The sequence below is a fragment of the Chlorocebus sabaeus genome, chromosome 7 (assembly GCF_047675955.1).
Source record: "Chlorocebus sabaeus isolate Y175 chromosome 7, mChlSab1.0.hap1, whole genome shotgun sequence".
In the NCBI taxonomy this organism is placed as follows: Eukaryota; Metazoa; Chordata; class Mammalia; order Primates; family Cercopithecidae; genus Chlorocebus; species Chlorocebus sabaeus.
The window spans coordinates 43,876,841-43,902,481 of NC_132910.1; the positions used below are offsets into that span (position 1 = coordinate 43,876,841).

Consider the following 25,641-nt stretch of genomic DNA (forward strand, 5'->3'; position numbering starts at 1 on the left):
GCATTTTCAAAACCAAATAATATAATTTATTCTAAATTTAAATTTTAGGCATTTTACAGTAGAATTCATGAACTATTAGGTTTTTATATATTTGTTTAAAAAATAGGTTAGAATACATAAATATTTATGTCCTACTTTTGCACATTTGTAGTATACCTTTGTAGTTCTACTTTTCATGTATTGTTTTCAATTATGAAATAATTAAGTTATCTGGAGTTAAATATAGAAAAAATATTTAACTTTTGTTGTGAAGAAATATATATGTAATATATATGTGTGTATGTGTATATATATATGAAATACATGGCTCATTTGCCCTTGAAATAAGTCCTCCAATAGCAAAAAAAAATGCCCTTTGTGAAATGTCATCTCCTCACCGCAGATAATGAAAGGATTGCTTTGTGATTTGACAATTAAAATTCAGTTTTATTTGTCAGTATTTTGTATGATGTTCTGTTCAATGACACCTTCCAGTTAAAACTCTACAATGTAGTAACATTGTATTCAGAATGGTAATGCCTACATCTTTTTGTTGTCATTTTTAAAAAGTTTAAAGCTAATTAGGAGACATATCTATTATTTTGCTACTTTATCATAATTCCCTTCAGACCTATGAGCTAGATTTTATCAGGAATGCATACTGTATATTCACTCTCAGTTTATTCATGCTGAGGGCATTGCTAATTTGATCATCAAAGTGATATGTACCATGTATATTCTACAGTAGATTACTTAAAGGAAAACTAGGGTGTGCTATTAATTTAAAAGTCCTAGTGTATGGCTCTTAAAAATTAAGCTGTCAACATTCTCCATTTCCAGTAGTAGCACAGTAATTACAAAGACATATTATGGAAATAAATAGTAATTAATTTTAATAAGTAGCATTGTACTTACAGCATTGTCAGCTGAAAAAATAAAAAAATCTTTTATGGAGAAAATAAAGTTGTAATATCAAAAAATACGAAAAACAGAATATATTTATGATTAAATTAAGGAAATTTTAGAAATTAAAACTCATTTAGCAATATTTGATTAAGACGATAAAGACATATGTATTGTTTCTGAATAAGATATGTATTAAAATACATAAAATATACATAAAATACATTAAAATACATAAAAAATACATAAAATATGGATAAAAAACTTCTGGCTTCATGATACTTTTTTATTGAGTAATTTGCAATTAATACAAAATATTTTTACTTTTTAGGGACAAGAGAAGAAAAACAGGCAATGCCATGGAGAATTAGAAAACTGATTAACTTGAGATACAGTCTCATGTTTAGAAATTTGACAGAAAAAATGATTCACCTTCTATATATCAGTCATTAATTTGGTACTGATGATAATGTGCAATGTATAATACATATCTGTGTTTACTCTGCTTCTTGATTGCATATGTAATGTGCTGAACAAAACCTAACAGAAAAGACATTTTTGGTTAAATATATCAAATTAAAAGTACACTGTTGCTGGTCCAAAGCTGTTTAAACTATTAATAGAATTATCTGTTGATTTCATCTGATTTCAGTTATGCTAATGTATTTCATGTAACACAATTACTCAAAAAGTAAGGAATTTCCCATGGTTTTAAGAACATCTCAACTCTAGAAATACAGAGAATGCAAAGAAAAAAAAAGATTTGGAGTTGTTATCTAGAAAAATTTCAAAGTGGTAAATTCTGATATTTTTCTTCTTCCTTACATGACTAAATTATTTCATGTACTTTTTATCGTGTTTAGAAGATGCTTTGAAAACCAAAATAATAAAAAGCATCTATGCATAAAATAAGAGTCAACATGTTGTGGGGAGAATGTGAGGTACTCTGGAAAGTCCATTTTTATAAGCCCTGATTTTGCTTTCCAATATGCCCCTTAATGACCAACAGAGAGGGATATTTCTTGAGGATGACTTCCCTTGATCTTTCCTAGTTGTCTAGAGTATTTGACCCGGACAGATGGGAGACTATGCTGTGCAGTGGTAACTGTACCCAGGAGCAGAAACATGAGTAAGAATGTACTTGATGGAGACAAGGGAGGAAGGATGTATAAGTGGCTCTGGAAAGCTACCTCTGGTGGAGAATGTCTTAATAATAATTCAGAAGTCATTGCCAGAACAAGGAGATGATAGATTACCTATTGAAAGGACTTTCTCAATGTAGAAGGGGCCTTCCTAAAATCTCTTGTTATCTGTTTTAAAGTCTGTTGTAGAAATAAAAATTCCCTTCCTTAATTAAAAAATTCAGCATTCTTCCTTTGCCAGCCAAATTAGCTAAAGTTCAAACATATAAAGAATCAAAAATCTTTGGGTTCCATATTTTCCTCATTCCCCTCCAAGTCTAGTTGGATTTCAGAGATACATTTATTACTGTGAAACCAATGCTAAATAATAAAATAGAATAAAATAAGACTACACATCTTCCAACATTTTGTTTGATTTCTAAAATTTTTGTTACCGTTGCTGGACATAATATTTTACATTTCCTGCCAGCACTGCCTGTTGCTTTAAAAGATTGTTTGCTCATCTTCTGCTGGAGAACTCTAAAAGAGATCAATATTTCTCCGAAATCATTTTGCCAAGGGCAGTCGTTGATATTGCTGTCAGAAGAAAGAGAAAGACAATTTTATGTAGGTGGAGGGTTTTAACCTTTTTAGGTCATTGGCTGTTTCAAAAATCAGGAAAAAACTTTGAATTATCTGGCTAAGCTATATACTCATAATATTTTGCACGCAGTTGCAGTATTTTCCTGAAGTCACAATAGTATTCCCAGTATCATGGTTACAGTGGTATCCCCGGATCTCTCTCTAGTGAGCCACCACCTCATTTACCTTCCTGCTGCCTTCTACACCTTGCCAGGGCTAGATCTTCTGAAGGTTAATGTAATTCCTCACCCCGATGAAGGGTAAAAGAACAGTCTACATCATCATGCCACACAACGGCTATTTTTAGCATTAACCACCCTGGCTCTAACACTCTCATCTTTTATCACAGGAATTCAGCATTGTTTTTTGAGACTGGTTCCTACTAAGAAATTCTAGGTTATGGTATTGTGGTAATGAGCACTAAATATTGAAAACTCACTACTTCCATGGCATTCATTTCTCACAACACCATTTAATCAATTCCTGAATCCTTGTCTTCTATGATTGTGTTTGTGTGTATATATGAAATAGACCTGACCCTTAGTCCTAATATCAGAGTTGAACCCTGTTACAATTTTTTGTTAATAAATAATAGTATCTAATCACAATGACTGCTCTAAATATACAATTGGGAAATGTTAATAAGTGCTATGAAATGTTTTAAAAAAAGATTTTGTGGTCAATGAAATGTGGAAATGCTACATACCACATTCTCTTTGGGAGCTTACAACGCCTTTCAACATACACTTTAAGTAGCATCACAGTAATGGAAACAGGTCCTTAATACAGGTTAACCCAAAGTTGGTCAAACAGATTTGCATACATATAAATTTCTACAGGACAATAGTAAATAACATAATGTTGATAGTTTAGGATGTTTGGTGTTTTAGAACGAAACTCATAGCTAAGCCTTTAATAAGATATATTCCTGTAAAAATAACTTCCACAGTACTACTTTATGGCCATCAGTGTCTGAGATCATTATTTTGAAATTATGGTTTATTAAAAGTGGTCATTTAGTTGATTCTACCGTATTCCTCATACATAGCAGAGGTGTGGAAGGGGACAATATGGGGTTTGAAAATTTACAACTTCAAAAACTATTTTCCTTAAATAATTTTCTATTGTCTGATAGAAAATCAGTGACTCTGATATGACACGAATCTGATTCCCTTCACTAAATATTCATGTGACCACCTTTTCCGAAAGGAAATAATACTCTGAGAAGTAACCATTAAAACTTTTATTATGATCAGTTCCACAGTTATAAGGACTCGTTTTAATATCTAATTGAGTCTACTTCCATTTTAGTAGATTACTATGAATGTCATGATTGTTTCCTAAGTAGGTGCTACAATCTTTATCACTGGAATTTCCCTACATCTCAGGGAACAGAAACCGAGTTAATGTATCTGAATTTCAATAAGGCATTTACAAAGGTCTCTTTTAGTGTTCCTGTTGGTCAGATGGAAAAATATTCACTGATGATATGGAACTGAGCAGGCTTATTATTGGTTGAAAGTTCATACTCAGATAACCCTGTGTTATGGATTTGTATTAACTATAAAGCAAATATCTAGTGATTTGTCACGTAGTTTCATTCTTGCCTCTATATTATCCTAAAGTTTCATTATTAATGTGGGTAAGAATACTGGACTCAATCTTTTCAAAATTGCAGGTGCTATGAAACTGGAAGAAATGTTAAATATGTGTAATATGTTGAATTACAAAATAGAGATTCTGAGAAATGGATAAATTTGAAGAATTAGGTAGAAGTTAGCAAATCATGTTTAACAGAGCTAATTTTAAGTCCTCTTTTAAAACCTCTAGCATCAATTAAACAAAGAGGACAGTTACAGATGAGGATAAATTCGATTTGACAACAGCATGACTGTTTAGCTAGATTCTGAATTCAACATGGAAGACAGATGGAAACAAACATTAAGTGCGTACTATATGGACACCTGGGGCTAGTTACCTTCATGTACTCACTTCATTTACCTTCAACAACAAACCAATGGATAGAAATTACTATAAATAGTATAGTGACAAATAAAATTAATTGAAAGAAGACAAATAACCTACCCAAGATCATTCAGCAAATAAGTGTCAGATCTAACTTTCATTCCCAAGTTTATCAATTAGAATTTGCGTTGTTAATAATAAAATAGAGAACTATAGGATATAAAGAGAAAGAGTGAAAAGGGTGACTCTGCCTTGGTCCAACCACATCTAAAGGCTGTGTTTAGTTCTGGCCCTGACTGCAGAGGGAGGTTAATAGAATGGATCAAGTCCAGGGAAGAACAGACAGAGTAATTTCACATTATGTGCATTTAAATAAGTTTGAATCTATTTATTTTGAGTAGGAAAGTTTTCTGGTAGGATATGATAGTGATTTAATATAACTGAAAGGCTATCATTTAAAATAAGTCTTAGATCTTTTTCCCTCCACTTTGCTCCAGAGAGAAATTCCAGGAACGATGAGAGGAACCTGAAGAGTTTCAGGTTTTACTCAACATAAGAAAAATACTTTTATATTTTGCTGCTTTTCCCTTTATTCCTAGTTCTTATTATCTTATGGTATAATATACAATTTTATGTTATATATTTTCTCTTTTCCTCACTAGGATAAAAGTTCCATGATGTCAAGGATTTATGTCTGCTTAACCATGGCATTTTTGGCACCAAGCCTGGTACCCAGGATAAAATAGGTGCCTAATAAATATTTGCTGAATAAATGAAATCAAACCAGAAATTATTGGATTCAACTTGGTCCTAGCAAATAGTTTCCTTACTGACAAACAGTATTTTCCTTACTAATAGCCAAAGAAGTATTCATATAATTTGTAAATTCATGAATTCATAAAAATGTACATATTTTAAAGTCAAAGGAGTGCTGAATTATCAAAAAGTCATTTTAGAAAGTGGCCCAGAATGATTGATTAATCTATCAATCTCTATATGTGAGTACACATTGGAAGTTTTTATTCATAATGATGTTACAAATTGTCATCAGACTGTTTCATGGAGGTATGAGCTCTTCCAAGGCTCTTTACTTGCAAGCTGTGTGATCTTGAACAATTGATACAACTTCATGGTTACTTTCAGTACCTTCCTCCTGACATTATTTTGAGGATTAAAAGTCATAATGTATGTAAAACACTTACTGTTACTTTGTGCTTAGTGTGAATATAAAGATTAAATAATAGTATTAGTAGAAAATTATGGCATAGATCTTATTATAGCTACTCACCATTCATACTATTTATCATGAAAATAATAATATTGTAACAAAAATAGTAATATTGTAACAAAAACCGTTCAACATTTAGAAGCACTCCCAGGGTCTTTGCAAAACAAAACAAAAACGCATAGTTCTTCTATTGTCTAGAATAGATAAATAAAATTGTTAAAATATGGAATAAAAAGACCATGTGTGGATTACACGTTTAGCTAAAAATGTCATCCTCAAGGAATGTAACGTCGCTCTCTACTCATTTTGATCCTCTCACTAACTTGATCTTTTTAGGTCCAACTCGCCTTCTGAGCTTTCTCTTCCTTCTCTTGCAGGATTGAAACATAATAGCAAGTTGAGTAGCCACAGGCAGTTTTGCTATAAAAGACTAGCATACTCTCTCCTATTACAGTGTTTCCTCTGCTTTTGTGAGAAGACTCCCACACTGGTGTCTGCTGCTAAAATCGATTCTGGAAAGGCATTTTAAAAAATGACCCTCCCTTAGGCCATGACAGCTCTCTGATGGTGTCTTTGTCCTCTCTCTGTTTTTGAAAATATCCACAGTATTTTCTCCAAAACTTTATTATGTTTTATGAAAACATACCACTGATAGCTCCCAATAGGACTCAGAAGATTTACATTGATTGACCTAGGATACACTTCAATTATCTAGCCTGAGCCTATGTCATCTTTTTAAAATGCTTCCTTTTAAAAAATGATTTATATTGCCCTGATTCTTTTGAAAAGTAAATTCAATACATGATAACTCTTTAATTCTGCATAATTCAGTATGCATCCCTGAAAAGCATTTTCTTGGCTGGGCTTGGTGGCTAATGCCTGTAATCCCAGCATTTTGGGAGGCCAAGGTGGCTGGATAGCGAGGTCAGGAGAGCAAGACCATCCTGGCCATCATGGTGAAATCCCGTCTCTACTGAAAATACAAAAATTATCTGGGTGTGGTGGTGTGTGCCTGTAATCTCAGCTACTTGGGAGGCTGAGGCAGGAGAATGGCTTGAACCTGGGAGGTGGAGATTGCAATGAGCCGAGATGGCGTCACTGCACTCCAGCCTGGTGAAAGAGAGAGATTCTGTTTCAAAAAAAAAAAAAAAAAATATATATATATATATATATATATATGTATATATATGTATATTCCTGATGCTCTGAAAAGTAAATTGGACACATGATAACCCTTTAATTCTGCATAATTCAGTATGTACCCCCTGAAAAGTATTTTCTTATTCATTTACATTACTGAAGTAATTATGAAAATTAGAAAAATGACACTGACTCAAAATTACTATTTAAACTTTAGACATCATTCAAATATTATTTTGTGTCCCAGTAATATCATTTATACCTAAAGAGTATACTTTTTGAACATACTAATATTTTTCATAAATACTTCTTCATCACCTTCCTTACCCTGCATTACTGAAAACAGTGTGTTTTGGTCATGTTTATTTTGAACATAGTGCCAAACATAATTCATCTATATTATTATATTAGGTTATCCTTGCATTGCTATAAAGAAATATGTGAGACTGGATAACTTATAAGAAAAGAGGTTTAATTGGTTGCCAGTTCTACAGGCTATATAGGAGGCATGGCAACATCTGCTTCTGGAGAGGCCTCGGGGAGCTTTTACTCATAGGGGAGGGTTAAGCAGAAGGAGTCACTTCACATGGTGAAAGCAGGAGCAAGAAAGAGGGAGAGAATGGGGAGGGAATTGCCATACACTTTAAAATGACTAGATCTAGTGAGAACTCACTATTACATAGGTAGGACCAATCCATGAGGGATCCACTCCTATGATTCAAAAACCTCCCGCAAGACCCTACCTCCAGCTTTGGGGATTACAACTGAATATGAGATTTGGGTGGGGACAAATATTCAAGTTACATAAATTATTATCTTTCCATCTCCTTTACATAGACACTCTACAGAATGATGCAGTGTAACCTTACATAATATGTCTCTTGAAGTTTGAACAATAATTTTTTCTAGGTATGGAACAAATTACTTTCGTGGAATTTTTATTTCATAAACTTCCCTACACTCAACCTACATATACTATGAACAAATCTGAATATAGTTGGACTTAGAAATCTAGAATAGTCTTATATGTACTTATATGTGGCATACAGTTAATTATGTAAGGAAATATTTGCCCTATATAATTTTGTGCTTCATTTTCAGTTCACTCCATGTTTTATTTTCTTTCACCAACCAATTTTCTTTGTTTTATTTGACAAATTCCTGGCTACAAACATGATCAAGTTGTTCTTTAGTTTTATTTGTGATTAATTCTTACAAACAATGTACTGTTTACGTTTGAAGAAATTAAAGACAAATATGATACTACTACTGTTTTATAATGATTTTTCTTGTAAAAATAGGAAAAACTATTTTAATTTTCCTCCGTGGGCATTTTTTGGAAATAGACATATCCCTCTACCTTTACCTACCTATGTCATTGGACAGATCATAATAGAGGGCTGGATGCCATGGATTAGCCACATTTTTGAAGATTTTATGTAATCAGCATTCTCAAAATTTCAGTGATGTGGATTTTGATTGTTTTAGACGGAATCTGCCATTTGATGATGCATATTAAGCAGGTTCTTAAGGTATTTCATGGGAAAGCACAATTGAACTCATGCCTGAATTCGTAATTAGAAATGTATGTAACACCCAAGTGAGAAAAATGATCTGGGGAAACTTAGCCTTTTGTATGTATTGGTTCAGTCAAAGGGGGTAAACTATTATTAGCCAGAAGTTTTCTGAATAAATATAATAAAGCTAACTCGATGTTCATTTTAATGGAATTTTTATGTTAAAGCCTAGTGATCTGATGAAAGGCCTTCCCAGTTACATGTATTTCTATCATATTAGTGTTGGTCATTTTGAACAAAAGTTGTCACTTTGCTGGATAGTGTCACAGAAATACTGGGACTGGTCACTGGTTACCACTTTTAACTGAAAGGAACTTGAGTGTCTCTGCTTCAGTGATCATATTTTCAATTATTAGGAAGCTAAGCAAAGGGTGATTTGGTTTGTATAAGGTTACTCAGTGAATCAGCAGAAACGCCACCAATCTCATTTTATCATATTTGCTAGGTTTTATGTGACATTGAAATGCCTCATTGTCCAACTCTTATTATTTCAATGAAGATCATTAATATATTATTTGTATTTGTAGTAATATTAATAATCATCTGCAGTTCTACCTTTTATATTACATTATAATTTATCAATTATTTTAAATCAGTGTCTTCTCCATTTGACTTTAGCCAAAAAGCTAAGAAATAATTATTTTCACTGATTTTTTTGAAATGGTTCTTTACTCATGATGTATAAGGCATCATAATTTTAGTAAAACTTTATTGTTCAATAAAGTTTTGATTAATTCCAAGAACTAAAATCATTCATTAATCATGAATTCTAGAAAACTTTTTTGACAGAAGCTAAACTTCCTGATCTGGCTGTGGCTAGTTTTGGAGTCTGTAGTTCACTGATTACAATGTTCATATAGTTCTCTACTTATATTTTAATGAGAAGAATGTAAGTAGTTGGGTCACAGGGTGAAAAATGACATAAAAATTAAAAAAATAATTATAGACACAGCCCAATTAAACATAAATTTCAAAACTGTCATAAATATTTTTTATTCTTAAACTTTATTCAGTTCCTATGAATTCCAACTTGAAAGAATTATTGTTTTCTATAATTATATGTGCTCTCAATAAACATTTATTTTGATGTGAAATAATTATTTACAAGCCTTAATTGAAATAAATGTGCTTATGTAAATCAGTACACTTTCTTCCTACCTATGTTATTTTTAACAGCTATACTATTTCATAAAATTTAGTTTCCTTTTAGTGTGTAATTTTGTTATTTTATATTTGTGTAATATTACTTTTAGTCTTCCTACCAAAAGTTGACTTTTCAATTGTTCATTCTTAGAACAAAGTGATAATAAAAAGGAATCTATACCTAATTCTATCCGTAATATGCTTTGACAGAATAAACAAAGTAACTAACATATTAAATATCCAAGTAATTTTAAGTTCTAAATTAAATAAACAACAAACAACACATAAACATTTTCTTGAAAATATTTTGTGTAACATATAGAGTTTGTTTCCATAATTATTCAAAAATTAGCTTAAATGCCCAGATATTTTGTTGATGTACTAATAATGGGGATATTTTTACAACAAAAAATAGAACTAAAAATTATGATTTTGGAGAAACCATAATAAGATAGGGATATAGTATGCTTTATGCACCCTTTAATCTCACAATTAGGAGCGAAGACAATGAATAAGTAATTCATCCAATAAAAAATATTGTTATGAAATGCATATATATAATAAAATAATATTTTTACAGCCTTTTAAAAAAGGTTTTCAAACATATTGACTCTGTTGATCTGGCTAAACCCTTCATTACTTAATATCTATTAAAATATTTTTGCTTATCGGGAAACTTAAAATTATCTGTAATGATTTATATAAGAGCACTAAAATGTTAAGTAAGTGCAACCAAAACTCAAACCCAGGAATTCTAACTTAAAAATTTCATTCTGGTCCATAACAAGCTATCTCGCCCCTGATATATTTATTCTATGGAGTTGTTGGCACTATCTATCTATGTGTCTCATAGACAGAACCACATAATATCTATAAAACACTAGTTGTAATGTAATAGTATAGGTAACATTTACTGTATACACATGAGTCATATTTTAAATGTATTCTTTCCATTCCTTACATTTAGAGAGTTAGGTGGGATTTTTCCTATTTTAAAGATGAGAACACGGATGCTTAGTAACTAATAAATATGAGTAATTATTTTTGTGCTGATGTGCCCCTAAAAGCCAAAATCTTTCTGCATCTTTGATTATTTATACTTATAGAAAACTACATTGTATATTTAGTACTTGGTAAGTAGATTTTGAAATATGTAATAACCTATTAGTAGATTTTTTCTTATGCATATACAGCTTTTTAAGTAATAGAAGAATTTTTATGAGCCAGAAAAATAATGTGATAAGACATATTATTGATTTCACTTTTTAAAGCCAAACTGATTTCAAATAAAGTGATACCTTAAATGACTTGACATATGGTATGAAATGTTCAGACTGCTTATTGGTGAAATATTTTGGGGGAAATTTGCACTATAAATTAAAGCATTATGTTTATTCAAGGTGACAAAAAATGTATTTCAATGGCATGGTATTGTTTTATTTCATTACTGAAAACAATAGAACTAAAGTGCTAAAGTTATAATAGACAGCTTGTAGTTCATTATATTTTAAGAAAAATGAGACCTAGAATTTCTTGCGTGTTATATTTGCAGAAATATTTGATAAATTCAGCAAAACAATTGTTTGCTGATTGCTTTTTGTAACTACCTCTGATATGTGCTTTTATATACATGGCATAATGATCTTATTCATGAGTACAACTTATCATCATCATACAGTCATCTTCAATAAGCAATTTTTAAGCTTATACCATTGGAGAGACACTTCACTAGAAGATGTGGCATATACAATGAAGATTATGTCATACCTAGGAGTGAGAGTCTAATTATGGAGATAAGTCTAATGCATAAAATATAGTTAACAATAAAGATAGCATGTAAATGCCAAGAGGTATATAAATCGTGATTGTTAAAGATGTTCAAAGCAAGAAAATATTTTTTATGAAATTATTATAATCCCTTACTCTTTATTATCATCCAGAAGAAGTCAAGATCTAAAACATAGTTCAGAGAAGCAGAAAAGTTTCAGCGCATCAGGTGCTTCCAGTCCTGGATGAATTCTAAATAAGAAATTCCAATATAGGAGTGTTGACCTAGCGACAATTTAAATAAAATGATTTCCTTTTTGTTTGCTTTTCTGAAGCATGGACAAACTGCTCATTAACAGTAGAACAAACTGCTGTCCACTTTTATAGTTATTTGAAATATGATAAAATCAATTATTAGTCATTAGAATGAATCACGTTTTAAAACAAGGGTTGAGAAATAAAATATTTTAAAGGTCTTATTTCCAGGCAAGTATTCTAAAATGCCAGCATTAGGTACAATACAAAAAGTTGAATCATTATATCCTTGAAATTCTTCAAAATAATCATGTAAAACTTTTACAATGAGAACAATATTACAATTATTACAGATAATTTGAGAAGGATAATTATTTCACGAATATTATATATAAATTACTTAGCTTTGTAAGCTAAAATATCATGTAGGATTTTTTTTGGTCTCTCTGTTATTAACTATATTAAAAGGAAGAATAAACAGATAGCTGAGAGGAAAATTATAATAAAACTCTGTGTGTGTGTGTGTGTGTGTGTGTGTGTGTGTGTGTGTGTGTGTGTTTCTTCATTCAGAAGAAGTAATAGAGGAGTTAGGCTGTTAACCAAGCCTAGCACTGACATCATTCAAGAGTCAAAAAATGTAATAGAAGTCATGCCTAATACATTGTTTACTATTGGAAAATTGAAGATGAAGAGAAAGAAAAATAAATTATTTATGTCACCTGACATATGGAATAAACTGAAAGTGAAAAGAAATGCTCCTATTATAGCATTAAATAACTCTGTTATTGTTGCAGCATAGAAGTGGCATGAAAATACATGGGATAATAATATCAGAAGTAGTAGAGGAGAGTGGCATGAAATCACAGCTCCCATTATGAAGGGAAGGGAACAAAATGTTACAATAGCAACCGGAAATACAGTAATATCTGAGAAAGTGACAGAGGGTACATGGTTAATTAAGAGAACATATCAGTAATTAATAATGAACCATATGGAAACAATTTTATTTCTTCCACACCTTTGAGTAAGGGTTGAATCAGAAAGAATGATATTGATTACCATCACTATACCTACTCCAAGTTAATGTGGCCTGGGGAAACTAAAATCACTTGGAAATTATGTGTTCACACAGGTGCTTCAGACTGTAGGTGATGCTTTTAAATGTACATAATGCTCTATATTCCCTTTGGAGAACTTACCTTACAAATATGCTGGCACACACACAAAATAATATGCGCAGAGACATTCATTTGCAGCACTGTTTGACATGGCCAATTTTGACTACCCTAAAACGTTAAATACATTGTGGCAGATTAAACAATAAAATCATATGCAATTAAGAAGATGGAATGCATCTATATAAAGACATGAAAGTATCATCAAGATATACTTTAACAGGAATAAAACAAGATGCTGGAGAGCAGCATGTATCATATACAATCATTTATTATTATTTCACTATATTATTATCATTATTATTATTATTTTGAGACAGAGTATTGCCCTGTTGCCCAGGCTGGTTTGCAGTGGTGTAATCACAGCTCATTGCAGCCTTGAACTCCTGGGCTCAAGTGATCCTCCTGCCTCAGCCTCCAGAGTAGCTGGGACTACAGAGGTACATCACCACACTTGGCTAGTTTTTGAATTTTTGGTAGACAAGTTTTTGCCATGTTGCCCAGACTCATCTCAAACTCCTGGGCTCAAGTGATCTACCTGCTTTGGCCTTGCAAAGTGCTGGGATTACAGGCATGAGCCACTGCTCCCAATCATTTATTTTAAAAGGTGAGATAGAGGATAACCTTCATTTGTGTTTCCTTTTACATTCATAACAATCCTGGAATTATTCTTCAGGAACTAAGAGTAGTCATCATCCTTGAAGGAGATGGAAGTAAGAATTGGACAGATGAAGAAAAAAAATGAGAGAAATACTAGAAATGCATGATTATATAACTATTTAGTATTTGCTACATTTTCAGCCATATTATTACAAAGCGGAAGTTAAAAAAATGCATCGCATTTAATAGGCTTGTTATGAGCAGTGGGACTGACTGAGCTGCCTCACACTCTTAAAAGTGATAACTACGTGAATATAGTAAAAGGATCGGATAGTCTTATAAAGTCCATAACAACTCAAAAAACTATTATTTCTTGAATTGGTAATCTATTCATTTTTATTTTTTACATTTAAAGCTAGAGCTACAACAGGTTTAGTTAGAAACCAAACTACTCATCCAGTGTCTCTGAGCCATCCACATTTTACTTTCATGAAAATACACATGGTAAGTAAATATGGAGATATCAAAAAGAACCCTCGGGGTATGTCATTGAGAACTCTGTGAATGATGTCAAGTTTTCTGCATCCTACAGTAACACGGGCCACTGTTTTATAATAATAACTCTGAGGACAGTTGCTCTTTCCAGAAGTGAGGTGAGTCACATTTATGTTTGTGCTCCATTGACTGCCTTTACCCCTCCTAGGCTGAGCTCATAGTCCCAGATTCCTCAAGCAGGTCCCAGCTTCCTTCAGGCTCACTCCTAACTGGAACACATCTATCCCACTAACAACTGTTGAGCTTTATCCCATGAAACATTCTGGTTGTTGTCTTTTCAACTTGAAGTCATATTGAAAGATGATAATTGTAAGGCTAAACTCAATACTTGAGATTAGATTATATTGTATCCTTATTCGCTGACAAAGATTATTTTTGTGATCTGTTAATTTAGTTTTGAAGCTTAATAAAGATACACAATTAAGACCCTCCAATTACATATTTCACAATTTATTAGATAGAATAAAAGCAGCTCTCTCATGCTCTCTCTCTCTCTATATATATATAATATATGTATATATGTACATGTGTGTTTGTGTGCATATGTGTTTAATTATATAATTTTTTCAGGTAGGCAAAACATATTATTTTGTTGTAATTAGAATTTCAGAGCTAGAAGATATTTTAAAGATATGTCTCAACTATTCAGTTTACAGAAGTGGAAACAAACTCACAGTGAATAAATACATAGTTACAGATGTAGTTACTGTAAGTATTGCATGTGTGTATAATTACATAATTTTTCAGTTGGGCAAAACGTATTATTTCATTGTGATTAGAATTTTAGAGCTGGAAAAGATTTTAAAGATAAGTCTTAACTATTCTTTTCATAGAAGTGGAAACTGAAACTCACAATGAATAAATACAGAGTCAAATGTAGTTACTTTAAGTATTGCAGCTATAACCTGTCTCATTCACATTTTAAATAAGAGATTCATTAAGGTGTAATTCAAATACCATACAATTCTCTCTTTTAAAGTGTATGGTTCAGTAATTTTTAGTATATTCATAAAATTGTGCGACTACGGCAGCTATTTAATGGTAAAACATTTGTATCACTCCAAAAAAGAAAACTTGTATCCATTATCAGTCACTTCCCATTCACCTCTCCCTCCAGTTCCCAGAAACCACCAATATACATTCTTGTCTCTACGGATTTGCTTACTCTGGACATTTAACATATATAGAATCATGTAATATGTGGCCTTTTGTCACTGGCATCTTTGAATTAGTAAAATGTTTTCAAGGTTCATTCATGCTGTAGCATGTATTAGTACTTTATTCCTTTTTATTGTCAAATAATATCCCATTATGTGGACATATCACTATTTGTTTATCTATTCATCAAGTTATTGAGTTATTTCGTCTTAAGGGCTGTTATGAATAATACTACTAAGAATATTTGTGTGCAAGTGTTGTGTGGCCCTATATTTTCAATTCACCTAGGAGTGAAATTGCTGGATTCTGTGCTAACTTTATGTTTAACATTTTGATAAACTCCCAAATTGTTTTCCAAAATGACCGTGCCATTTTACATTACCACCATTAATGCATGAAGGTCCTTATTTCTCTTTACCCTCATAAACACTTATTGCATGGCTTGAAAAAAAATTAACTATCCTTGTGAGTGTTGTGTCTAACTGAAGTTTTGATTTACCTTTCCCTAAAGACTCATGATGTTGAACATCTTTCATGTACTTATATGGCCACTTGTATATCTTTCTTGGAAAAATATCTACTGAAATTCTTTGCAAATTTTTACATTTATCTTTTTATTGTTAAGATGTAAGAGTTCTTTAAATAACCTCAATATAAGTTGCTAATCAAATATGATTTGCAAAAACTTTCTCCCATTCTGTGGGCTGTCTTTTGACTTTCCTGATGAGCTCCTTTCTTGCATAAAAGTTTTAATTTTGATGAAGTGCAATTTATCTGTTTTGTTGTTGTTGCTGTGCTTTTGTTGTTATATATATAAAAACCATTTCCCTAATCCAAGGTCATAGAGTCAGATTCCTGTATTTTCCTTTAGAAGTTCATTTACATTTTTAACATTTCTTTCCTCAGAGAAGTTTATTATATGCAATTTGGCAATGGTTTAAACAATCAATAAACAAGCAAAGAAACTATATTACATGTTTATATAGTAATTGCAACTTCATTCTTTCAATTGTTGTTTATCAGATACCTATAGTGAAGTGAGCATAATGTTAGGAACTGTTTTTTTGATGTAATAATTTATTTAGTTTTAACACCAATTCTTTGTGGCAGGAATTATGTGCAGTCATACGTCAGAGATATTCTCGGTTTAGTTCTAAACCACTGCAATAAAGCAAATATCAAAAAAGCTATTATAATAATAAAGTGAGTCACACAAATTTTTCTGTTTCCCATTGCATATAAAAATTATGTCTACACTATATGTCTACATTATACTATAGTATATTAAGTGTGCAATAGCATTATGTCAACAAATGTAAATAATGTTTAAAAATAATTAATTGATAAAAAATGCTAATTATCATCTGAGCATTCAGTGAGTCATAATATTTTTGCTAGTGCAGGATGTTGCCTCACTGTTTATGGCCCGTAACTGACTGGAGTAGTGGTTGCTGACGGTTGGTGTGGTTGTGGCAATTTCTTAGCATAAGACAACAATGAAGTTTGCCACATCAATTGATACTCTCTTTCTCATATCTTTTCCTGTAGCATCCAATGCTGCTTGAAAGCATTTTACCCACAGTAGAATTTCTTTCAAAATTGGAGTTTATTCTCTCACCATACAGCTGCTTTATCAACTAAGTTTGTGAAATATTCTAAATCCTTTGTTGTCATTTAAACAATGTTTGCAGCATCATCACTTGGAATAGTCTCTATCTCAAGAAATCCCCCCCTTTTTTTTTGCTCATTTGTAAAAAGCTACTCCGCATCTATTCGAGTTTTAAGATAACAGAACTCCAGGCGTATCTTAAGTTTCCAATTCTAATTCTAGTTATCTTGCTATTTCCACCAAATCTGTAGCTACTTCCTTCACTGAATTCTTGAAGCCCTCAAAGTCATTTGTCAGGGTTGAAATCAGCTTCTTTCACAGCCCTGTTGATGTGTGTACTTTGACCTCCTCCCATGAAACACATGTGTTTTTATTGGCATCTAGAGTGGAGAATCCTTTATCGAAGGTTTTCAATGTATCTGCCCAAATCCATCAGAGGAACCACTACTTATGGAAGGTATCACCTTATGAAATGTATTTCTTAAATAATAAGACTTGAAGCTTTATATTACTATAGGATTCATGGACTGCAGAAAAGATATTGGGTTAGCAGGCATGCAAGCAATGTTAATCTCCTTGTACATCTCCATCAGAGCTCTTGGATGACCACATCCACTGCAAATGAGTACTAATATTTTTAAAGGAATCTTGTTTTATGAGCACCAGATCTCAGTAGTTCACTTAACATATTCAGTAAACCATGCTATAAACACATGTACGTTCATCCAGACTTTGTTGTTCCATTTATAGAGCACAGGCAGAATAGATTTAGCATAATTCTTAAGGCTCCTAGGATGTTCAGAATGGTGAATGAGCATTTAAGAGGAAGCTAATGCTTCCTCTTAAAGTGACCTGCTGCATTAGTCTCTAACAAGAGAGTCAGCATATCCTTTGAAGCTTCGAAGCCAGCAATTACTTCTTTCCACCTATGAAAGTCCTACTTGGCTTCTTCTTCCAATAGGAAGATGTTTTGTCTGCATGGAAAATCTCTTGTTTAGTGTAGCCTCCTTCTTTAAATGATCTTAACCTGATCTTATGCATAACTTGCTGCAGCTTCTACATTAGCTCTTGCTGCTTCACCTTGCAGTTTTTGATATGAAGATGGCTTCTATTTTAATCCTTATGAACCAACCTCTACTGGTTTCCAACTTTTTTCTGCCGTTTCTTCACCTCTCTCAGCCTTCAGAAAATTGAAGAGAGGTCCATGTTCTGCTTTAGACTTTGACTTAAGGGAATGTTGTGGTTGGTTTTATTTTCTACCCAGACCACCTAAACTTTCTTCAAATCAGGAATGAATCTTTTTTGCTTTCTTATTATTGATGTTTTCACTTCAGTAGTACTTTTAATATCTTTCTAGAACAGTTTTGTTGCACAACTCAGGTGTTTGGTGCAAGAGGCCTACCTTTCTGCCTCTCAGCTTTTGAAGTTCCTTTCTCAGTAAGCCTAAACATTTGTAACATTTGATTGAAAGTGAGAGACATGGCCAGGCGTGGTGGCTCACACTTGTAATTCCAGCACTTTGGGAGGCTGAGGCGGGCAGATCATGAGGTAAGGAGTTGGAGACCAGCCTGATCAACATGGTGGAACCCCGTCTTTACCAAAAATACAAAAATTAGCCAGATGTGGTGGTGTAACACAGCTACTCAGGAGGCTGAGACAGGAGAATCGCTTGAACCCAGGAGGCAGAGGTTACAGTGAGCAGAGATCATGCCACTGCACTCCAGTCTGGGGGACAGAGTGAGACTTCATCTCAAAAATAAGTAAATAAATAAATGACAGACATGTCCCTCTTCCTGTCACTTGAAAACGTCCAGGCTATTGTAGGGTTAACTGGCCTAATTTCAATATTCTTGAGATAGATAGTAAGGAGGTTCAAAGACAGGGAGAGAGATAGGGAATGACTGGAAAATGGAGCAGTCTGAACATACACAATATTTATTAAATTGACTGTCTTATGTGGGCATAGTTCATGGCCGACCAAAGCAATGACAATAAACATCAAAAATAACTAATTACAGATTAACATAATAATGAAAACGTTTATGAAATATTGTGAGAATTACCAAAACGTGACACAGAGACACGAAGTAAACACATGCTGTTGGAAAAAATGGCATTGATAGATTTGCTCAAAAAAGGATTACCACAAACCTTCAATTTGTAGAAAATCAATTTCTGCAAATAGCAGTAAAGTTTAACACAATAAATCTAGGTATGCCTATATTCATTTTTTTTTCCAAAAAGAAATTAAGAATTAGGGAACTTTTCTGAAGTCACTGTATGAAAGAATGAAGATAGAGTTAAGATAAAAACAATTCTAATTCTAGGGACATGCAAATCAAAACCACAATGAGATAGCATCTCATGCTAACTGGAATGGTGATTATTAAAAAGGCAAGAAACAACAGATGCTGGCAAAACTGTGGAGAAATAGGAATGCTTTTACACTGTTGGTGGGAATGTAAATTGGTTCAACCATTGTGGAAGACAGTGTGGCAATTCCTCAAAAACCAGAACCAGAAATACCATTTGACCCAGCAATCCCATTACTGATTATACCCAAAGGAATATAAATCATTCTATTATAAAGAAACATGCACATGTATGTTCATTGCAGCGCTATTCACAGTAGCAAAGAGAATCAACCCAAATGCCCATCAATGGTAGATTAGATAAAGAAAATGTGGTATATACACACCATGGAGTACTATGCAGCCATAAAAAGGAAACAAGATCTTGACCTTTGCACGGACATGGATGGAGCTGGAAGCCATTATTCTCAGCAAACTAACTCAGGAACAGAAAATCAAGCACCACATGTTCTCTTTCAAAAGTGGGAGCTGAACAATGAAAACACATCGACACAGGGAGGGGAACAAAACACACTGGGGCCTGTTGGGGATGGTGGGGAGGGAAAGCATCAAGATAAATAACTAATGCATGAGAGACTCGATATTTAGGTGATGGGTTGATAGGTGCAACATACCAACATGCCACATGCTTACCTATGTAACAAACCTGCACGTCCCTTCAGATTTATCCTGGAACTTAACATTAAGTTAAATTAAATTAAAAATGAAGTAGATACTAAGCATACTGTAACCACACAAAATATATGGTAGTGGTTGAGAGCTTGAATGTCAGAGGTAGAGAACTGCCTGGGTTTGAAGAATGGCCTCCAAACTCCCAGCAATTCAACTTTGGGCTAGTTAATTAACTGCTTTGCATTTCCATCCATGCAAAGTGCAAATAATAATAATATTTATATAGGACAGTTATGAAAATTAAGCATGTTAATACATTTAAAATACTTAAGCTCATGACTGGCATGTTATTAATGCACACAAAATGTTAAAATGGTAGTTATATTTATTCATAAAATTTATTATAAATCTCTACTGTCATGGAACTGACATCCTATTAGCGGGGACAAACACTGAACTAACAACCATGTAAATTATTATGTAATTACCAATTTTGGTAAGTACTACATAAAAAAGAAAAAAGTAATATAAATTATAAAAGTGTTTAGGTAGTTCAAGATATTCAAGTATTTCTTTTTCCGTTCCATGCTATGGGTGTTAAAATCTTTTCATATTTGTCTTCTTAAATTTTCATACAATAATTCATATATATATGGTGTTTCCACAAACACCATATATATATATGAAATCCTAATTTAAGCACATTTTAGATGTGTGATCTTGAGCCTCTCTTACATCATTTGTAAAACTCACATAGCAATACAGATTAATAATCCTTTATCTGAAACTCTTGGGGGCAGATATTTTTCAGAATTCAGAAAAATTTTATCTTTAGAAAGGTAATGTGGTACCTATCTGTGCAATATGTAGCAACCTAAGGAGGCCTGCAAAAGCATTTTGTTTTTTTTTTGCAAAGAAACACATTAATAATACTCACTCTCAGTGGAATAAATAGAGATTATAAACAGTCTCACCTCAGTGTGGGTCAACAGTATTTGCCAATAAAAGGGTTTTAATGTCAAACTTATGAAAAAAACAAACAACAGCAACAATGAAAGCAGCCTTTGGTTTTCATCTTGTTTTTGGATTTCAGAATTATAGCTAAATGTTTATGGATACGTAGCACTTACTTCCCTGGCTCGTTATGAGGCCTGAAGAAGACAACTTATGTCTGGTCAGCACAGATTATGGTATGTGGTTGGTTCTTATTTGTTATTAATATCAGAATTGACCTGGCTATTTCTTTAGAAAGTAAAATAATTATTATTGACTCGACCATTCCAGCAGATATTTATATACTTGAACTGCTTTCATTTGACACCTTACTTCTCCTCAAATTATTTTTACAGAATGGACCTTTAGAATTTTTATGTGGAAATAATATGAAATGGAGGCTTGTGAGACTGACTATATTATTTGCTTCATATTTACCTTAATGTTATACATTATGTGTTTTTCTGTGCAACGACTAGTAGAAATTTTACAAAATAGAGATCAATCTCCAGCAAAGTACAAGGCTTCCCTGTATAAACTAAATATGTTACTTTATTCTTAACGTTCTTTCATTTCCTACAATATTTAACCAACTTTTCTTGATTTTTAATAAATTCACTTTTTAAACTTTTCACCTGATATATTGTATTTTCATATGCTGTCTCAAGCCTCTCTGTATCAAGACATAAAGAATAAATTTGTGCTATATATATATATATATATATATATGCATGTGTGTATGTGTGTGGTGTGTGTGTGTATTTTATATATATATATATACACACACATATATATATGGTATACACACAGTGTATTTCTTCTTTTTGCTATCTCCTTCATATTTTCAGATCCTAGACTAATCCAATAGCCATCATCTGTTTACTATACATTTTTATTTTCAATTTTTACTGCAAATATATATCATGTTTTGTGCATGTAATGTGTGTGTATGGTGTGCATGTTAAATTGGCTCTTGTGAATTAGCCTAGAAAAGTAATCATCATTTATACTCTGATTTCTATCAAGAAATAGGCTGCATGTTTCCATTACAGTTCCATACTGACACAAAAACTATTTCTGAATTGGAAACCAAGCTATGTGCCAGCTTATTTATTGCATATTTTAAAAGAATATTTGTGTTTCACTATTAAGTCACTTTATTTCTTTGCAATATACATTGTAAAAATCTTCAATTTTTTTTTTTTTTTACTGAATCACCTATACCTAGAAATGCGGATGCAAAGGAAAGAAAAAAAAGAGGAAAACATTTATATTTTTCTCTAGAAAACCATGTTTTCTACAATATTGATTTGTAATTTTTATATTTTTACCTCTTCTTTAACCTCAAAGATTTTCATTTATCGTGTAAAATAATTTTAAAATTAGAAACAAATTATTTTATATGAGTTAAGCACACCTCATTTTTCCCGCTTTCACATTAATTCATTACACTCAAATATCACTAAGAATTTGTGATAAAAATAACTGTTCATCCCTGCCATCCTACTTAGCATTGTTATTAGCCCATCCACACACCCTGTTGCACTTTATAAGGCAGAATCTCTGAATTGCTTATAGGTCACCAAACACACCCTGGCATTTCAGATTTTTATCTCTTTTTTTTTTTTTTTTTTTGAGACGGAGTCTCGCTCTGTCGCCCAGGTCGGAGTGCAGTGGCCGGATCTCAGCTCACAGCAAGCTCCGCCTCCTGGGTTTACGCCATTCTCCTGCCTCAGCCTCCCGAGTAGCTGGGACTACAGGCGCCCGCCACCTCGCCCGGCTAGTTTTTTTGTATTTTTTAGTAGAGACGGGGTTTCACCGTGTTAGCCAGGATGTTCTCTATCTCCTGACCTCGTGATCCGCCCGTCTGGGCCTCCCAAAGTGCTGGGATTACAGGCTTGAGCCACCGCGCCCGGCCGATTTTTATCTCTTTATACCTGTTTTTCCTCTGCCTGTAGCAAATGTCTTCTTCTTCTTTACTCACTAGAACATATCCTATGTGACCTCACATCCCAAATCAGAGGTCATTGCTTCCAGAAATTTTCTGTTGCAAGGGAGCATTCCTCTGTGTTACTTCTGGTGTTCCTCTGTATTTCTCTTTCCCAGATACATGTGTTTATATTTGTGTTTATTACATTGTACTGTACTAAATTTCAGTGTTTCCTTTTTATTATTTGTATAAATTTAAGGGCTACAAGTGCAGTTTTATTACATGGATATATTGCATAGTAGTGAAGTCTGGGCTTTCAGTGTAACCATCACCCAAATACTACCCATTAAACAATTTTTCATCCCTCACCCCCTCCCATCCTTAGTGAGTTTCTTGATAGGAGGCGTGTAGCTTTCTCATTGCTCTACCCTTACCCAGTCATAGCATTTCCTATATTTTTATTGATTGTATATAGGCTTAATATAAATTAGGTTGAAATTAAACTATGTGTGTTAGATTTTTTTTTTAAATGATCCATTTCATAGAAGGACTTAAATAGTAGGCCAATACCCATTGGTAATGTGAGTGATGAAGAAGGTGGAAGAAGAATATTAGCAGTTTAGATTTACAGCTTGAGTTTGAGTACCAGTAACTATCCAAGTCAGTAGTAAGATTAGATTGTGGGCCACTGGAGAAAGATTACACAAAAGGAGAAAATCAAAAAAAAAAAAAAGAAAGGCGTCCAAAGTGATAAACTTGCAGCAATAACTATATATTGAGAAATTCCATCATTTAATGAGTTTATATATGGAAAGTGTGAAGGATTCCAAAAGGATGGGATGAGAAATGCTGCAGGAAATATGGGAGAAGTTGTAATTTTGTAAAATGAAAGGGAAAGGGAATCTCAAAAAGAAATGACTGTTTATTGTGTTAAATATATGCATCTGGGAGACATTCTTCATGTTAGTGATAGTAATTTCATTGCAGTAATGTGAAGAAACTTTAGTATTTTGAAAGATAAATGGGTTTTAAGAAAAGAGAGATGATCCCTACAAATTTTGAAGAGGAACATACTAGACTGTGCTGGAGAAGGATATGGGGTTGACAGAGGATTTTTTAAATGTAGAAACAACTTAAAGAATATTACTTTAGATTAATAAATAGTTTAGAAAGAGGTTAACATAAAATAACAAAATGAAATATTGAAAATAACAAAATGGGAATAATATATTGTTTGATAAGTAGAAGTTGCAGCTTTGCACTGATAATGGTGATACATAATAAAGTCCTGGCAATATAAGTAAGTTTGTAGACTGGAAATGATTAGCTTGAGATTAGCTGCATCATGGTATCTTACTGTCTGAGACAGTAGCTAGTGGGAAGCCATCAATTTATCAGAATGTAAAAGTTAAAAGCATCTTCTCGTACAGTGAGAAGAGAAAACATACTAGAGATATATAGAAGGATGTTCAGATAGCCCTGCATCTTCAAAAATGAGGCTGGATACGTAGAATTTTGTGGACGACAAATCTGCAAAGCTTTTTTGTGATTGTCTCCAGCGGCCCTCAGTAGACTGGATATAGAAACAAGGGGAATATATAGCAATATTAATGCAAGTTTAGAGTCTTCAGAATGAATATTACATAAACAAAAAAAACGAGAAGCAATAGAGTTAACATTTTCAAAGGGATAGAACACTAAGTTGAATCTAGACTTGATTTAGGAGAGAAAGCAAGGAGGAGTCATTCATTCTGGCTGATGGTGCCATTGATAGTGATGAGCTATCCTAGTAAATGGTGCAAAGGCAAACATCTGGTTGTGGACAGTGAGCCTAGAAAGTAACCTCTCCTTGTAAATACTGTGATGTTGCCAGCAGTCACTTCATCATAAATTCTGTAGAATAACATGTGGATGCTGCATGAAGGTTTTTTATATATTGTTTCTATTGGGACTGTATTAGTCTAACATTAAGTTTATTGTTTATCATTAGAGGGTTAGATCCATTTATACAGCAGGAAACCTCACTAAATGGCATATTTTCCAATAAAGACAAAACCTGAATTTAAAATCTTAGGAGTTGATTATACTCCAGTGGAAATTTGTCTTTCTTCATTATTTCGTGAAACTTTTCATTCATGTTGGTATCTAGAGATCCTAGACAAGATGTTACAGTAGTCAGAACATGCTTTTCACCCTGCCTTATTATTTTTTTTGAAAAAGAACAAGATAAATTGTCATCTTAAACCCATAACATTAAGTATTTCATAACGTCTTAAAAATCAAAAGCACATTTTGTCTTGCACAATTTTCATCTAATATTTTATTTTCATGAATAATTACTGATATATCTTAACAGAAATTATTGATAATATTAGCAATAATTCATATTCCTACTGCAATTTACCACTGACAAATTACTTTTATATATTATCTTATATAGAGATAATTACATTAAACTCTATAACAAATATAGATTTTAAACGTTTTGTTTATTATTATTATTATTATTCTATTATTATTATTCTAATAGTTTTGGGAGAACAGGTGGTGTTTGATTGCATGGAAAAGTTCTTTACTGTGGTTTCTGAGATTTTGGTGCACTGATTACTCAAGCGGTGTACACTGTACCTGTGTAGTCTTTTATTCCTCACCTTCCTCCCACAGTTCCTCCCAAGTACCCAAAGTCCATTATATCATTCTTTAGGCTTTGCATCCTTATATCTTAGCTCTTGCTTGTAAATGAGAACATATGATGTTTAGTTTTCCATTTCTGAGCTACTTCACTTAGAATAATGGTCTCCAACTCTATCCAGGGTGCTGCAAATGTCAATGTCTCATTCCATTTTATGGCTGAGTAGTATTCCATGGGGTGTGTGTGTGTGTGTGTGTGTTTGTGTGTGTGTGTATCACATTTTCT

General features: G+C 32.8%; 1 protein-coding gene across 1 annotated transcript in view; it reads left to right on the forward strand.

Annotated features, from left to right (window-relative positions):
- GRID2 (glutamate ionotropic receptor delta type subunit 2) overlaps window positions 1–25,641 on the forward strand; it is a 1,473,259-nt gene that overhangs the window by 95,562 nt on the left and 1,352,056 nt on the right. The gene's annotated exons all lie outside the window — the stretch shown is intronic.